The sequence below is a fragment of the Callithrix jacchus genome, chromosome 1 (assembly GCF_049354715.1).
Source record: "Callithrix jacchus isolate 240 chromosome 1, calJac240_pri, whole genome shotgun sequence".
NCBI classification, from domain to species: Eukaryota; Metazoa; Chordata; class Mammalia; order Primates; family Cebidae; genus Callithrix; species Callithrix jacchus.
Genome location: NC_133502.1, coordinates 157005778 through 157021238, shown reverse-complemented (window position 1 = coordinate 157021238; position 15461 = coordinate 157005778). Strand labels below are relative to the sequence as shown.

The following is a 15461-nucleotide window of genomic DNA, read 5'->3' as shown; positions in this document are numbered from 1 at the left end:
ATGGTTGGGTTTTGTGCAGTAAGTTTTTCCCTTCATGGGAACTGACATTTCTTACCCTTTGCGTGGAAGACCTCGTGGGGTGCTTGCCACCATCAATGAGGCATTGGTATGAACGCTGTCATGGTTCTGGCCCTTGAAAATGAGTGAGCCAAGGAGAAACATGACAGATGGCCTATCATCTAGAGTAGCAGCCACACCTTGCATGCTGGGCACTTTGGGTGGAGAGCTGTGAGACCATGATTTTACCATTGACTCACCAGGTGACCTTGGGAAGTCACTGGAGCTGACTTCTTTTACTGCCAGCATGAAGCCTCCCACCTGCCCTGTAGAGTTCTGTGTAAGACCTTTGGACAAGTTGGAAATAGGGATCTTTTTATGTAAAAGTTTTCTAGCCATGAGCATGAGGAAATTTTACTTAAAATGTCGACCAGTGGTATGCAGCATAAATTCACTCTGGAGAACCAATGGCAAGCAACGGACTCTTATATCCACCCTGGAATATGAGCAGAAGCAAATGGCTTCTCTGAGGTCTAAGAAAAAGTCTAGGTTTAGTCAGAATGTTACCTGGGATTTAAGTGCTGAAGAGAATTTGTTCTTTTTTGAAGCAAACAGACATAGGACTCCAGATGAAAGAGTCAGTTGCCTCTCTTGGGGGCTGGGAGGGTCGGTGAGGGGGAAAAAAAAACCCATAAGAGGACTTTTCACTGCCCATGCTTCACATGAGGTGAGGATATCTGAAGGACTCTGGAGAACTGAAGATGCACACTGACACAGTTTGGAGCTTTGAGTTTCATGAGTAGAATGGACAGCTTGGCCTGGATATGCTGCTAGTATTGTAAGGTGTGACTGCTGCCTCCTGGCTGCAAATATGAAAACTTCTTGGCTAAAATGTAAGAGGGCAATAGAGCCAGTGTTAAAGTCCTCCCATGGGACCTCTTATTTGAACCAAGTTTGTCATCTAAACTGGACCTAGACAGCCATATCTGCTGAAGTGGCCTCAGTCACACCATAGAAGTGAAAGGAGAGGCTCTTGACTGAAACATGGACTGCAGGCACAGTGCTTTGTACCCTCAGGGGCACAGTGGGCTCAGACCCATCTTCTTCTGCTCAGGCTGGGAGGTGCCCCTCACATTCTATTTAAAAGGTGAGAGGCAAAATATCAAGTTGAAAGGCTGCTCAAAAGCATAATGAAATTTATGCCAGCTAATTGAGTTGATATCATGTTTCATCAGATGAACTTGACTCTGCGTTAGTTGTTCTCACATTGCTTTAAAGAAATACCTGAGACTGTGATGCAATCACTTCTCGACCTTTTGGCTAAGATCAAGTGTAGTGTCTGTTCTTATCAGTTTAGTATCTGATATGTCCTCTATCCAAGGACAATCTATTAAATTCTCCTTAAGCTGATAAGAAACTTTAGCAAAGTCTCAGGATACAAAATCAATGTGCAGAAATCACAAGCATTCCTATACACCAATAACAGACAGAGAGCCAAATCATGAGCAAACTGCCATTCACAATTGCTACAAATAGAATGCAATACTTAGGAATACAACTAACAAAGGATGTGAAGGACCTCTTCAAGGAGAACTACAAACCACTGCTCAAGGGAAAAAGAGGGGACACAAACAGATGGAAAAACATTCCATGCTCATGGTTAGGAAGAATCAATATCGAGAAAATGGCCATACTGCCTAAAGTAATTTATAGATTCAATGCTATCCCCATCAAGCTACCATTGATCTTCTTCACAGAACTGGAAAAAACCACTTTAAACTTCATATGGAACCAAAAAGGAGCCCACAGAGCCAAGACAATCCTAAGCAAAAAGAACAAAGCTGGAGGCATGCCACCTGACTTCAAACTATACTATAAGGCTACAGTAATCGAAACAGCATGGTACTGGCACCAAAACAGAGATATAGACCAATGGAACAGAATGGAGGCCTTGGAAGTAACACCATACGTCTGTAACTATCTGATTTTTGACAAACCTGACAAAAAAAACAAGCAATGTGGAAAGGATTCCCTGTTTAATAAATGGTGTTAGGAAAACTGGCTAGCCGTATGCAGAAAGCTGAAACTGGACACCTTCCTGACACCTTACACTAAATTAACTACAGATGGATTAAATATTTAAACATAAGACCTAGCACCATAAAAACCCCAGAAGAAAACTTAAGCAATACCATTCAGACATAGGCATAGGCTAGGACTTCATGACTAAAGCATCAAAAGCAATGGCAACAAAAGCCAAAATAGACAAATGGGATCTAATTAAACCTAAGAGTTTCTGCACAGCAAAGGAAACAGTCATTAGAGTGAACTGGCAACCAACAGAATGGGAAAAAACTTTCACAAGCTACCCATTGGTCAAAGGGCTAATACTCAGAATCTACAAAGAACTAAAGCAGATTTACAAGAAAAAACAAATAAGCCTGTTCAAAAGTGGGCAAAGGATATGAACAGACACTTTACAAAAGAAGACATACGTGAGGCCAACAAACCTATGAAAAAATGCTCATCATCATTGGTCATGAAAGAAATGCAAATCAAAGACACATTGAGATACCATCCTCACACCAGTTAGAATGGTGTCACTAAAAAATCTGGAGACAACAGATGCTGTAGAGGATGTGGAGAAATAGGAACACTTTTACACTGTTGGTGGGAGTGTAAATTAGTTCAACCATTATGGAAGACAGTGTGGTGATTCCTCAAGGATCTAGAAATAGAAATTCCATTTGACCTAGCAATCTCATTACTGTGTATATATCCAAAGGATTATAAATCATTCTATTATAAAGACACATACACATGTATGCTCATTGTGGCACTCTTTACAATAGCAATGACTTGGAACCAACCTAAATACCCATCAGTGATAGACTGGACAAGGAAAATGGCATGTATATACCATGGAATACTATGCATCCATAAAAAAGGATGACTTCATGTCTTTGTAGGGACATGGATGAATCTGGAAACCATCATTCTCAGCAAACTGACACAAGACCAGAAAACCAAACACCATATGTTCTTACTCATAGATGGGTGTTGAACAGTGGGAACACATGGGCATAGGGAGGGCAACATCACACCCTGGGGTCTGTTGGGGTATGTGGGGCTAGGGGAGGGACAGCAGGGGGTGGGGAGGTTGGGGAGGTTGGGGAGTGATAACATTGGGAGAAATGCCTGATGTAGGTGATGAGGGGATGGAGGCAGCAAATCACCATGGCATGTGTATACCTATGGAACAATCCTACAAGATCTGTACATGTCCTCCAGAACTTAAAGTACAATAAAAAAAGAAGAAACATCTGAGACCGGATAATTAATAAGGAAAAGAGGTTTAATTGGCTCACAGTTCTGTGGGCTGTACAGGAAGCATGATGCTGGCTATCTGCTTGACTTCTGGGGAGGCCTGAGGAAACTTACAATCATGGCTGAAGGTAAAGGGGAAGCAGGCTCATCTTACATGGCTGTAGCAGGAGCAAAAGGTGCTACATACTTTTAAACAATGAGATCTCATGAGAACTTACCCACTATCATGAGGACATAGCTACAGCTCTGCATTCTGTTGGAGTGGCCAGAATGCAGGCAGCAGTGTCCCAAGGCTGCACAGGGCAGCAGGTTTCCTGGTCCAGGAAACCATTCAGGCCTCCAGGCCTGTGAGGGTAGGGTCTGCCACAAAGGTTTCTGTAATGCTTTTAAGGCATTTGCATCATCATTTTGGATATTATCACTTGGCTCCTTTTTATTTATACAAATTTCTATAGCCTGCTTGAATTCCTCCCTTGAAAGTGAGCTTTGCTTTTCCACCACACGGCCAGGCTGCAAATTTTCCAAATTTTATGCTCACTTCTATGCTCCCTTCCAATTCGGGTCATTTCTTTGCTCACATATATGAGCGTAGGTTGTTATAAGCAGCCAGGCCACATCTTAAACACTTTGCTTCTTAGAAATTTCTCCCACCAGATACCCTAAATCATCACTCTCAAGTTCAAAGTTCCACAGATCCCTAGAGCAGGGGCACAATGCAGCCAACCTCTTTGCTAATGCATAACAAAAGCAACCTTTGCTCCAGTTCCCAATAAGTTCCTCATTTGCATCTGAGACCGCCTCAGCCTGCACTTTTTTGTCCATATCACTCTTGGCATTTTGGTGACAATTTAAAAAGTTTTTAGGAAGTTCCAAGTTTCCCTTGTCTTCCTGTCTTCTTCTGATCCTTCCACACTCTTTGAATTTCTGCCCGTTATCTAGTTCCAAAGCTGATTCCACATTTTCAAATATCTTTATAGCAATGCCCTGCCTCTCATTACCAATTTTCTGTATTAGTTTGGTCTCAAATTGCTATAAAGAAATACCCGAGACCGGGTAATTTATAAAGAAAAGAGGTTTAATTGGCTTATGATTCTGAAGGCAGTACAGGAAGCATGATGCCTGCATCTGCTTATCTTCTGGGGAGGCCTGAGGAAACTTAGAATAATGGCAGAAGGGGGAGGGGAAGCAGACCCATCTTACATGGCCGAAGCAGGACAAAGAGAGGAGGAGAAGTCCTACACATTTTTAAACAACCATATTTCATGAGAAGGCACTCACTATCATGAGGACAGTACCCAAGGAGAAATCCACCCCCATGATCTAATTATCTCCCACCAGGCCCACCTCCATACATCATTGAGGATTACAATTTGACATGAGATTTGGGTGGGGACACAGATCCAAACCATGTCACTATACATAGGCTATTGGGGCCTAAGAAATCTAACATAGAGGGTTCCAAGTTGGATGCCACAGGGCACTTGGGTATTTGCAGTAGTCTAGGAATGATGGCTTACCCTTGTAATCCCAGCAGTTTAGGAGGCTGGGACAGAAGATCTCTTGAGGCCAGGAGTTTAAGATCAGCCTGTGCAACATAATGAGACCCTCTCTCTAGGAAAAATTTAAAAGTTAGCCCAGCATACTGGCACGTGCCTATAGTTACAGCCACTTGAGAGCCTGAGGTTCCCACCTTGAACCCAAGAGTTCCAGGCTGCGGTGAACCATAACAATACTGTACTCCATCCTGTGTGACAGAGCAAGGTCCTGTCTCTTTAAAGAAAAAAAAGTAGCAATTTTAGCACTTTTGTGTACCAGCACTGTATGACGTTCATTATTTATAATCCTTTTACCAGCCTTAAACTTTCTTATTATTTATCCTTTTTTTCATGTGAAAAAGAAATGAGACCCAGGGTGGCTAGCTGACTGTAGATGGTTAGTTAATGGGAAAGCTGGTATTGGAATCTAGGTCTGTCTGTTTTCAAAAAACACTTACTTTCTTTCATTATCTTCAGATCAATCCTATATAGTTAGGGAAAAGCTAAGCTGATATACAGTAACCCAAATACACAGTGGATTAAATAAAATAGAGCGTATTTAAGTTTCTGTTAAATAACAGTCCCATGGTAGATAATGGTACAAGAAAGGTGGAGCTCCTTGAGGTCATTCTGGGACCCAGGTTCCTTTTCTGATGGTGCTCCACCATCTTCCAGAATGTTCTCCTCATCTGCATATCCATGCTCCAGCCCTGGATTAAGAAAGAAGGAATAGAAGGCAAGCAATTTACTCTGAAGAAAGTGACCAGAGGTTGTCACTACCCACCTGCCATGGAGGAAGCTTACTTACCTGGGCACACTTAGCTGCCAGGGAGTGTGTAAAATGTGTATCTGGTGGAGTGGCTGTATGCTCTGCTATAACTTGGGATAAATATGTATGTGTTTTGGTGCTAAATAGAAGGAAAGAATGGGGTTTTCAGGACATTTCGCAGTTGCTAATATATAACTCTACATCAAATTAAAAACATAGTTGTTTATCTTTAGAAGAAAGTTAAGCACTTGAACATTCAATCTGGCAAGATGTTTGTGACCTAGCCATACCTGTCCACTGAGATGACACTAACACAAATAAGAGGTGAGGTTTTGGTGCAATGTCCTAGGCTAAGTGAACAAGGATCCTGTCAGCAGGCATCCTGCTGATTTTGCTTGGGGGAAGGTCTCAGTGAATCCTGACCTTAGCCAGAGTTATCAAGAGGTGGTCACTGATTATTCTCAGTAAACACTTGGCTCATCTTCGGGTACTTAGGATTGTAAGTGGAGTATTCTCTCTTTGGAATTCCTGCTGCTCCTGGAAAACTCCCCACGCTGTAGAGTCTAGGGATTAGGAGGATGATATCCGCCCAGGAAGATATCAGGATGTTCTGCTTATTTCATTCTCTCTCCTTTTTCAGTGAAGACAAAGGAATTAAATAATGCCAGTGTCACTCTTTATGCCTGAGATGAGATATGGGCAATTGTATAATTTGGAATGCCCTAGAATCTCTTCTGGGATTCTATTCCAGGGACAAATCTGCCTGAGGTTGGGGCACTGTAGTTTCCGTTCACACGCTCTCCTTTTGTACTCTTTTCTCCAACTGTATTCCATGAAAAAAGACCTTTGGTTGTAAGGAATCTGAGTTAGTTTCATGCCACTTCTCACTCCGTATGTTTGTTGTTTCTTCTCCTTGGATTTTTCTAAGCTCCAGGGTCCCTACTCTCCATTCCCACACACTGCCCTGAAATATCTAACCAGCTTCTCATCAATTCCATCTCATGGCCGCCTCTCTTCTTCTGAGGGGTCTTCCTTCACTCCCTGTCTGACCCAGGGGCTTCTTGCCTATACTCTTGAGGCTCTTTGCATTTCGTTCTCTCTTTGTAGTGTAGTGTGGTTCAGTTATCAAAAACTGCTTTAGTCACGGCTTTGCCACTTACTAGCTGTACAAACTTGTACAGGTTTCTTCCTTTTGCCAATTCTCAGTTTTTCAGTAAAGTTAGGTAGCAAAGTATCCATATTCGACGACGACCGTGAGGGTCAGATGAGATAGTGTAGGCAAGTTGTTTAATGCACTTTCTGCATATGGGAGGCATTCAGCAAACCTTTGGCTGCCTGGCACCAGAAACCCATCCTGATATTTGGAGGCGAAGTCCCGGAAGGCAGTCACACCTTCCACCATCAAAGCTGAAAGGCCAGATGCTGTTTTTCATCTTTGCACCCGGAGTGAGGGTGTGGGTTTCGCGCATCAGATTCCCCTGCCTCGGAGAGTTCGTTTCGCATCTCACTGCACCCTCGGGCGGGGAGGGTTGTTCTGTTGAATTTGGCAGCAGCAAGGACAGCCTGTCTTCTGGAGCAGCCACAAAAGCAGGGCAGCCACAGTGTCCTCACCAGATCTTCCCCGTTGCAGGATTTCGGCTGCGGTCCAGCTATATGGCCTCTTAGTTTCTGCTTATTTTCTTTATCTGGTTCTCCAAGCTTCCTAACAATTCTGTGAATGTTTTTTCCACCAGCAAACTTCTTTTCTGCTTGAATCACCCAGAGTCAGTCCAGAGTCAGTGTCTGCTGTTACAGCCAGGACCCTGGCCAGCAGAGTTAACGCTTATCATGATCATTGTTGCTGCTGTTATTATTGCCCTAGTCACAGTATACAATACTGCAATCACCGAGTTACTTGTATGCCTTCCCTATTAAACTGTGAACCCAGCTCTTTAACTGCTTCAGGTACAGTACTGGGCTCAGAGTAGACTTATCAAATGAGTGTATGAACATATAATGATCTATGGAAAAAATGAATGAATAAGTAGATGAGTGAAATATTTGCTCAGTGTTTTGATTCACATAGCCCTAACTTAAAGTTGAGAGGCTCAACATAGCAGAGCTCAGAAATTTTGCTGTCTTTCCTGCTACAAGGCCTAAATGACCTATTTTTTCAGTTAAAAAAAAATTACAGAAGTTACGGAGGCTCTCTGAGTCCCACTTACCTTAACCTGGCTGAAGCAGGGCTCCCCTGTATTAACCATAATCAGTTAGATGAATTTTTGCTGTTTTGTTTTGTTTTGAGATGGAGTCTTGCTCTGTTATCCAGGATGGAGTACAGTGGCACTACTGTGGCTCACTGCAACCTTTGCCTTTTGGGTTCAAGTGATTCTCCTGCTTCAGCCTCCTGAGTAGCAGGGACTACAGGTGTGTACCACCATGCCTGGCTGTTTTTTGTATTTTTAGTAGAGACAGGGTTTCACCATATTGGTCAGGCTGGTCTTGAACTCTTGAACTTAAGCAAATCCACCTGCCTCAGCCTCCCAAAGTGTTGGAATTATAGGCGTGAGCCATCACACCGGCTGAGGTTTTGCTTTTTATGATGTATGTGAATGCCCATTCCTTTATTTAATCTTCACAAAAATGCTGCTCGATAGGCATTCTTATCCCCATTTTGTAGATGAGGAAACAGAGTCTCAAAGAGGATAAGTAGCTTATAGAAGATGACTCACCCAGGAAATAGCAGAGGTATGTCTCAGCCTAGATCTCCTACACTCCAAACACTCTGCTCTTGCTATTTTACTTCCCCACCCAAGGAGTAGTAAACTATCAGGGAGGGTTATTTATTGAGAGTATTTGTTTTTTTTTTTTAAAGAAAAAACAAAGAGGTTGAATTATTCTCTTTGAAGGCACTAATCACATTATCTTAGGCATTCTGTTGGCAACATATCAGGAAGATTTGCAAGTATCATAGCCCAGGAGCTACACTTGATGTTTTTGGATTTATCTGGATCATTAGAAAACCACAGAACATTGTCATACATATTATGCTTCAAAGTGTAATCAACCAAACCAAACACATTTTCGGTGGTAATAAACTGAGAAGCCATAGCTGAGAATCCATATGAGTTTTGTAGGACACTTCCCCAAGATGATCTCAGTGCATGGTGTTTGTCTCCCTCTCATACTGGCTCACAGTACGAGAAATAAAACTACCCTTAGTTTTATTTCTGACATTAGTGCTACCTACATCTCTGTGTTCCTTATATGAAACATATAGGTTCTAGACCCCGTCATACTTGGTAATATGGGATTTAACCACACTGCAGCTGTAGAACTTGGAGACAGGAACGCTTTGCGAACTGTCTCTGTTTTACTCCATAGCCTCAGGCTGGTGGTCCACCTGAGAGAAGGTGCAAATGACTAAGGATGTCTTAAAGAGAATTGTTGGATGCAGTAGCACATTTCCGAGCTGTGTAATTCCCTTTCAGTAACGTGTCACTCTGCGTTAACAACAGGAAGCATTTCCCTTGGCCCTTGGATCCTTTGTCTTTAGCAGAAGGACTAAGATGAATGGAATTATATACACTCTATTTTAAGTTTTGTTGAGGAAAATTTAAACTTTTTAATAAGGGAAATGACAACTTTGTCCATTCTCTTAGTCATTATTCAAATATTCATTTAAATTTTCTTTATCGCACCTGTCACTACCTGATAGTTTCATGTTGATGTATTTGTTTCCCCATTTATTATCTGTCTCCTCCATCTAGAATGTGAGCTCTGAAAGAGCAAAGACCTTGTCTTTTCTGCATAACATGATCCCTGCTGCACCTGGCACCATCCCTAGAACCTGATTAGGTACTTGGTAAATATTGGTTGAACCAATGAAGTACTGAAATAAAGTAAATTATTGAATTGGACTGGGATCTTGATACCCAAACTCAAAATTCTCATAGAAATATGTAAAAAATGCTAAAAACAGATCAATTATGAAAAAGATGACCAAATGAGGAAAATGGGCTATAAATCTATTATCTTCATCAGAACCATGTTTCCTTATCTGTAGATTGAGAATTATGGTGGTTACCTGGCAGGTTTTTGGAAGGATTGGTCAATGCATATACATGTGGGTGGCATGTAGTGGGCAGATTCTCAATGAATATTGATATAGAGTTAATGGAGGTAAGGGAAGGTGTGAGGATTATCAGTCCACAGACTAAACAGGACATGTTCATGGAAATTCTATTTCTAATCTTCAAGTCTTATTTTGGCTTATATTCACATATTTTCTCATAATTTACAGAACCCTTTCTCTATACTTTATTTCACCTAATGCTCACTCACCACAATCTTGCCTGGTGGTTATAATTAGTCTCATTTCACTGATGGGAATCAGAGATAGCTAATCCCCCAATTTAAGTTTGGGGATTCCCAAACTTTCCTTTTAGACCCTGAGCTTCCCAAGTGACCTTCTCTGGTCATTGCCTTGTCTACCTGACCAGCTTGCCTCCCTAGCCTAATTTTGCATTATTTGTGTGTGTATGTGTGTGTGTGTGTGTGTGTGTGTAATTCAGACCAGGAGTCCCTTGAGGGCAGGGACTGTCTCTATTGTTTTATTTTGCAAAATACCAGATGCAGTCTAGTTGCTCATATGTTTATTAGTAAGAGTGTTATGCAAAGACATTGCATACCTGGTTAGTTTACTATGGGTTTAAGAAAACACACAGGCATTTCATTTCCCTTTGTCCCCACCTCACCTCCCACCCTCCTCTTCTTCTGCAATCTGAATGCACCCTGTGTCAGCCAGTGGATGTGGTGGGGAAGGAAAGCAGGCAGAAGTCAGCTTACCGGTAGGAGGGGGATGTCTCCTCCTGGACACCGCATCTCCTGTCTCTCCCTGGGCTTTTCCATTTCTATCCTGCATCTCGGTTCCCAAACACTAGATTTAAGCCTTGCCTACTGGATGCTGAATTACCAAAATGACAATCCTATTAAATTACAGGTTGAAAATACAAGAAACAAGGACTAGAGAAGCTTCAGGTTGAAAGGGACCAAAGAGGTCCAAAGAGTAGAACTCCCACTCTCTTTAGTGTAATCACTGTTGATCGGCTCCTGTGGGGTACAAGGTATTTGCCTTGCAATTCCCTCTCCACCTGCAGAACTGAGGGTTATTTCTATCATTCCTGGATTTTCTGATGAGTAGCAGTTCGCCCAGGAAGATGGTTTAGGACAGTGGTTAACAGTGTAGGTTTTAAAGCTAGAAAGACTTGGGTTCAGGTTTAGCCTGGTGGCTCATGCCTGTAACCCCAGCACTTTGGGAGGCTGAGGTGGGAGGATCACTTGAGGCCAGGAGTTAGAGATCAGCCTGGGCAGCATAGCGAGAATGCATCTCTACAAAAATTTAAAAAATTAGCCTGGTGTGTGGTGCATACCTGGAGTCTCATCTACTTGGGAGGCTGAGGTGGGAGAATCACTTGAGACCAGGCGTTAGAGATCAGCCTGGGCAGCATAGCGAGAATGCATCTCTACAAAAATTTAAAAAATTAGCCTGGCCTGTGGTGCACACCTGGAGTCTCATCTACTTGGGAGGCTGAGGTGGGAGAATCACTTGAGACCAGAAGTTCAAGGCTGCAGTGAGCTATGATCATGCCACTGCACTCCAGCCTGGGTGACAGAGTGAGACCCTGTCTCTAAAAAGAAAAAAAAAAAAAGACTTGAGTTCAAATCCTCAACCCATACATTGATGATACTATCTCTTAATGTTTCTAGCTAGGTGACCTCAGACAAATTATTTTTATAAACCCTGTTATCTCTCCTCTCCCACATGAGTAAAGCAATACTTTCCTCTTAATTTTCACTGAGTGTTAAATTGAACTTTCAGTTCCCTCAGAACAGAGTCTGAATGTGGTAGAACCCCAGTAAATGATAGAGATTCTGACCTCGTAGGGCTAACAGTTCCATTTAAAAACTAATTTTGATTTTCAGTGTATTTTTGAGCCATAAAAATGCTTACTTATCATTTTTGGTCAGTAATCAGTAAAATGAGGACAGTGGTTCTTTCTTTCAAGAAAATGATTCGATTCTGAAAATAAAAAAGCTATAAGCATTAGGAAATTTGAAGCACTGATGTTTATGATAAGAACACTTTGGAAATGACTTTAAAAGCCTTATAACAGATAATGAAGTAAATTATTATCTATCTTTTCTGAGACGTTATATATTCATTATGATTCTTACAGTAAACACCATGAAACAAGATGGATAAAACTTATATTAGATTTAACAAGCTGAATCCAAAGTTATATTTATTATGATTATAAAATGTAAATATATTTACGCATGTGGGCAGTAATTGATGGGAAGAACAGAAAAATGAAAAAATATTTTGGTGGCTGATGAAATTCAGGGTGTTTTTTCATTTTTATGCACACCACTTGGATTATTTATGTATTATAATAAATAGATACACAAAATGCTTTTGAGAGAAAAATATCTTTCTCTTCTCTTTAATAAGGTGGTGGCCTCTGACCAGAGCTTCCTTCTTCCCTGGTTGAAGAGCCACTTTCTATTTTATGCTCTGCAGGGCGTTGTCTAAAACAGTGTACCTTGCACAAGATTACACTGGTTGCTAGAAAATGATTTGCAAGTTGGCGTGGCTGGGAAGATCTAGAGCAGAGAGTCTCTGACATCTGATATCCAGTTTTATAGGAGATATGCCTTTAACTACTAAGGTTTCCCTCCTGATGGACAAGTTATGAAAAGACTGGTGGCTAGGGTGGTGAGTAGATGTGAGACTATATCATCCAAGGAACAGGTGAAAGAAATGGGTCCATCAACTGTCTTCATATTATTGTAGATAGGTCAGGTGGAAGAAAGACTAGACGCGTTCTGTTTATTTTTGGGACAATGAGTAGAAGATGTAAAGCAACAGACTTCAGCTTGACATAAGGAAGAATTAAGGAAAACTATTACAGATGTCCAAAAGTAGGATGATCCAACTCAGGAGGCAGTAAGCTCACTGTTCTCGGAGTTGTTGCTGATGGAGGCTGAAGGTTGTGGTGGGGACATAGTATTGGACGGACTTGGAGGTGCTTTTTACACCTGCGACTCCTGACTTTTCCCTGAGCTCCCTTCTTAGTTGGTGATGGCAAGCCTCAGGGATCCACCCTAACATCCATGTTTGTCACCCACTCTGAGGCACTCAAAGGCATGTCTCCCCATCACCATGTTTCAATATGGCCATCTTCCAAATAGGCAAGTTAATGATCTATTAACTAATCTCAGTTTACTCTGGGGATTAATAAAGAAGATTGCCAAGAGATTATATTTTCCTAAAGACTAATACTATAATTGGGCTGCCACTTAGGTGAGTCATATTAGGAGGAAGAGTTACAGATGACAAAATATTCTGACTCCATGTAAATAATATTTATTTTACAAATTCATTCATTTATGAGATATTACTTGAGACCATATAAACACTAGGAATTTCCCCTAACATATGTGATTTGAATATATGACACCATATAATATACAAAAATAATTAAAGCAAAATTATTTTTTCCCTGCAAAATCCTGATTAATCTGAATCAGTCTAAATCCCCTTTTATTCCTACTGTTTGCATCATAGCTTCAATCAGTTGTCCATTTAATATTTTGTGTTAAGCTATATTTTCAGATGGATTCTAGGGTGCTATTTAGTCATTAGCAAAGGGCATGAATGATGATTTTTATTTTACATCATATACACAGTGAATATAATGATTTTGCTGCTTTTCCAGATTATTCTATTTATGCGTGTAACTCACATTTAAAAGGTCATGGAACAACTAGGCAGCCGAACAGACAATTTTTCACTCTAGCTGCTTCAATAGGGCAGCTTTTTTTAGTAGTGGGTCTTCAGGATGGCTGAGGCCAGCCATTATTCTTTTTTTCTAAAAGCAGAAAGATCTTTACAGGGCTTAATGTCATAGAGAAATTAGTTTTTCTACCATTTTGGGATTTGCACGTGTTTAAGGACTATAGAAAGGAGCTCAAACAATAGATAGTGAAAGCAAACAGGACAGGGAGACTGAGAGCATCCCTTGATTTACCAAGGGCAGAGGTGATGCTGATGGAGGGATCATTGTGAGGTGCCTGTGAGGATGAGGTACATGGTCTGTAGGGGATTTAAAAACAATAATAAAACAGACTAAAAGTCAGTCTGCTTTTTATTATCATCATGCACTCGCAAATCTCAGTAATGCCAATGATAATATGCTTCATGGGAAAATCTTTTCAGGTTCTAACTTTTAAACAATTACTGTGATGACTGTTAATGATATATAAGCTTCATATTATCACAGTTTTATATCTTAGCCTTTAATGTACATTGTCTTCTACATGAATGTTAATTCAGAGAACTCCTAGTTATACAGTTGGTGCTCAGGGCACACGGACTCGGCTACATGCATTGGTTTTGAGGGTAAGTTCATAATGTTTTGGAATCTTTCGTAGTTGTTTCAGATGTGCTTTACATCTCTAACACCTGTAGTGCTCCCTATTCTGATGTTTAAGCAGAGGGTTGGAAATAATTAATGACAGCAAAGTCATTACGAGGATAAAGAAGCAAAATATAAGCTACATCAATTCTGTTAGTCTGCATGATCATTTGGAGGCTGTATTTGTGCTGGAAATTTGAAACAGTAAGACAGAGTGTGCCCTGTGAGGTGTACATTTTTGCGTGTTAAGTACAAGTTTTGGTGCATATCTGAGATATTCTATTTTGAATGAAATGCTTAAAATGGAAATGTATCCTTTTGAATTAATTGTTTTAAAGCTAAATAAATAAAATAATGATTATTTAATGGTAATTATTAGAAATACTTTTGTTGTATAGAGGCAAAGTTTTATAAAATGATCTGATTGAGATGTCAAATTTACTGGGTCTACCACTGGTTTTTGGAATTAGGTGATTTGGGGCCAAGTTCTGTGAAACATTGGGTCAAGTTACTGAATTGTTCAAAACCAGAGCTTTCTCATGAATAAAATAAGTACCTCCTTTGTAAAGTTATTGTGATACTAAATGAGATAGTGCAAGTAAGTACATAGATCAATACCCGAAACATAGCAGATGCTCAATAAAGGACAGTTTATCAGGAATAAGAATAATGATAAAAAGCACAGTTATAGATTTCTGTGAAACATTGCTGAAAGGCTTTGCATCTTAAAGAGATCCAAACTGAGACCTAAAAAATTATAGTTAGAGACACTGAAAATTCTCTGAAAATAGCATAGCCTCCTTGTTATAAAGCAGTAACTGTTCATTCATTCCTTTATTCATTGGAAAACAAACCTTTTGGAGAGTGCATGCACCACTTTAGCTTTTGTCTCAGAGTAGCAAGTAAAACAGACCCAATCTCTGTTGCTGCAAAGGCTATTCTAGCAAAGGCCTCATAGAATTAAAGCCCCTTCAGGTACCACTGCCTGAATTAGGTAAATTCAAGCACCATTTACAGTCAAAACTGTGGTGCCCACAGTTGGGAGTGAGCAGAATTGCAGAGCAGTGTTTTTTTGAAAGAGCATGTGTTGTGCAGACAGACTGAGTTGAATCTCAGTTCCTCTGTTAACTATGTGACCTTGGGCAGGTCACTTCCTATTGCTATGAATCAGGTTTCTTATCTCTAGTAGAGTGATCACAATCCCATAGCCTACCAACTAGAAAAATCCCAGGACTGGATGAATTCACAGCTGAATTCTACCAGAGGTACAAAAAGGAGCTGGTACCACTGCTTCTGAAACTATTCCAAACAATTGAAAAGGAGGGAAACCTCCCTAACTCATTTTATGAGGCCAGCATCATCCTGATACCAAAA

At 40.7% G+C, this 15461-nt stretch overlaps 1 pseudogene; it reads left to right on the top strand.

Moving 5' to 3' along the window:
- Positions 1–1297: 1297 nt before the first annotated feature.
- LOC118147908 (U2 spliceosomal RNA) lies at positions 1298–1419 on the top strand (annotated as a pseudogene).
- The last annotated feature ends 14042 nt before the right edge of the window (positions 1420–15461 follow it).